Consider the following 2,761-nt stretch of genomic DNA (forward strand, 5'->3'; position numbering starts at 1 on the left):
AAACGCGCCTTCCGAGCCACTTCCGGGACTACAGCTCCCGTCATGCTCCGCGGCGCCCATAGAGCGCTATTCCAGCCGGGACTCCATCTCCCGTCATGCCCCGCGCCTCACCGGAACCCATTGGTGCTGCGCATGCAACTCCCGTGATGCTCCGCGGCACCATTAAACCGTATTATACCGGCGCCTACACCTCCCATCATCCCCCGCGCCCCATGGAGCCCCGTTAAGGCCCCCCAAGTGCCCGCCCGGACCCCGAAGGACCCCCAGATTCCCCTCCCTGACCGCTAAGTGCCCCCCGGACCCCGAATTGTCCCGCAGAATCCCTAAGTGCCCCTCCAAGTGCCCTCCCGGTTCCCCAGGTGTCCTCCCGACCCCCACGTTCTCTCTAAATTCCCTCCCCAGACCCAAAACTGCCCCAAACGTTCGTCAGAATAATCTCCATAGACCCCAAAGTGGTCCCTTTTACCCTGTCTGATAAAATTATTTAAAAAGATGATCAAAGGGCTAAAAATATGACTAATTAGCATAAAGAGGGAGAAATAGAGATGAATTAATTAATAAAGGGAATTATGATACTTAGAACCAAAGACCAATAATGGGTTTTTTTCCTGAAACTGTATAAATTCTTATATATAAATATAAAAAATAGGTTATAAAAATACAGAAGAATATTATTATAAAAATTAACACTTTATTTTTATTAATTTATTAGATTGTAATGATGAAGAAAAATTGATAAATGTTCTCAATGCTTTGGGATGTCAGTCCCAGGTGGGCGATGTCAGACATGCTGAGGCTCGGGGTGAGGAGCAGGTTGTCTAAACAGGAGCAGCCCCCAAGGGGCTCATTCTTCTCCCTGACCAGACCTCCTCAGGAGACATTCAGCATCAGGATTGTAAAGAGTAAATAGTGACCTCCTGATCAGTACACAAAGATGTTTTACAGTTTGAACAGTAGAATGTTGTCACCATAAGGGGCCTTCTTTGTTAATATACCTCATGTTGTGTCATGTTTGGTAAATACCAATGTTGTTGCACCAGCCTTGTTAATGCCACCTGGCCTTGTCTATTGCCTCTGCTGCTCCCGGCACCCCCCAATGGCACCCAGTGTGTAGATGAGCCAAACTCTCATCGGGGGTAGCACCCAGGGGAAGTGGGATTAACATCCGAAGACCCCTAGAATCAGTGAGCCATCGCACAAACTGGACTCCAAACTACATTGAGGAGCAAGGGAGAACATTGAGCAACTGACTGATATTCCGGATTTTGTCACCATAACTAAACAACATTTGCTCGACACAACTACCCAAGATTTACAGTAAACCAGAGTCCTTCTAGAGGCTCTCCTGAAGACAGAAGCCCCAGCTCTGCCCTGTGGCAATATTGAACATCTCCTCCTCTGGGTCGTCCATAGGGAGCAGCAGTGGTTCAACTCCCCCACCTAGAGCTGACCTCAGTAAAGGCATTAAAAAGGAGCTGCTCTCCTTGCCTGTTCTTTTCAGAAGGACTGACCCCGTGGCAGAGTGACCCACACTGCAGCACTGTGAGGGGGTGTAGAGGAATGGCTAGAGAGCAAAGGTCATATTCCCATGCAGCAGTTAGCTGGGAAAGAGTTAGACAATGGAGTACAGAAAGAGTTAGACAATGGAGTACAGTTGGTNGTCGGCAGCGGGGTTGTCCTGCAGCCGGGGGCCAGGCTGGGCTGGGAGATGGAGCAGGAGAGAGGGGGAAAGGGGGCACTGACTTCCTCCTTACCTGCCTGGGTGTCCCGGGGCATCTTCCTCTTCCTCACAGCCTCCTTCTCCATCCAGCCAAGGTTTGGGAATGGGAAATCCTGTTTTAGGCAAAACAGGAGAAGAGTATCTTCAGTTTGAAGGTCCCTTGACCCAAGTTCATCTCTAGAAGTCACCGGCATATGGGGCCCATAAAAACCTCCCAAACACCAAGATTCAGCCCTGAAAATGCCTTCCAGGAGTTCCCCATGTCTGTTCTCTCCCTATTGCTCTTCAGGGGTACCTCCCTGTCCCAGCTGCTGCGGGTCACGCTTGCACTGGGGTTCCCCTGTCTGCTCGGTCCCTGCCCTCCCCAGGCTGCTGGGATTGCCAGAAATCCAAAAAGTTACTCCCATTTCCATCTCCTCATTTAGGAATGATGAGGCTTTTTGGATTCCCATGGTCCCTTCTCCCCTTATTCTCTGCTTTGCGGTGCAGGGGGTCCAAGGAGTCTCCCCTACCCCTCTCCAGGCTGTTGAGCGTCCCGTGAATTGTGGCGCTCCCCCTCTCTGGGCTCCCCGCTTTGGAGTCCTGGGGGTCACAGGGCTCTGCTCCTCCAGGCTGCCTCTACCAGCAGCTGCCACCAGGACCCCCAATGTCACCCCAAGGGCCATTTTCCGCTCAGCTGTGGAGTTCTTCATTCTCCAATCATCACCCCCAAAAACCCAACCCAGGAACCCCCCAGGATAACTGGGCCGACCTCCCCTCCCCAGCCATCTGTGAGATGGGGGGTGATGATCCCACAAGTGAGTGGCTGTGAATTCAGGGAGTGCTCGACCTAGTGTTTCCTTCTCCTTTCCATGATCTTCCTTTATTCCTCCTCTTCTTCTTCCTCCCGCTCATCTTCCATTCCTCCTTACCCTTTTCCTTCCTAACCCCACCTCCTGCTCCTACTTCCATCCCCTCTTCGCTCTCCTTCTTCATCCCTCCTCTTCCATCCCTCCTTCTCCTCCCCCAGGAGCAGTGACACCCTCGGTGCCCCGTTCCCAA

The 2,761-nt window shown here is 51.8% G+C and overlaps 1 pseudogene; it reads right to left on the minus strand.

Annotated features, from left to right (window-relative positions):
• Positions 1 to 1,806, minus strand: part of LOC107199563 — a 5,518-nt pseudogene extending 3,712 nt beyond the window's left edge.
• Between the last annotated feature and the right edge of the window lie 955 nt (positions 1,807 to 2,761).

Source organism: Parus major, unplaced genomic scaffold (assembly GCF_001522545.3).
Source record: "Parus major isolate Abel unplaced genomic scaffold, Parus_major1.1 Scaffold1067, whole genome shotgun sequence".
Lineage (NCBI taxonomy): Eukaryota > Metazoa > Chordata > Aves > Passeriformes > Paridae > Parus > Parus major.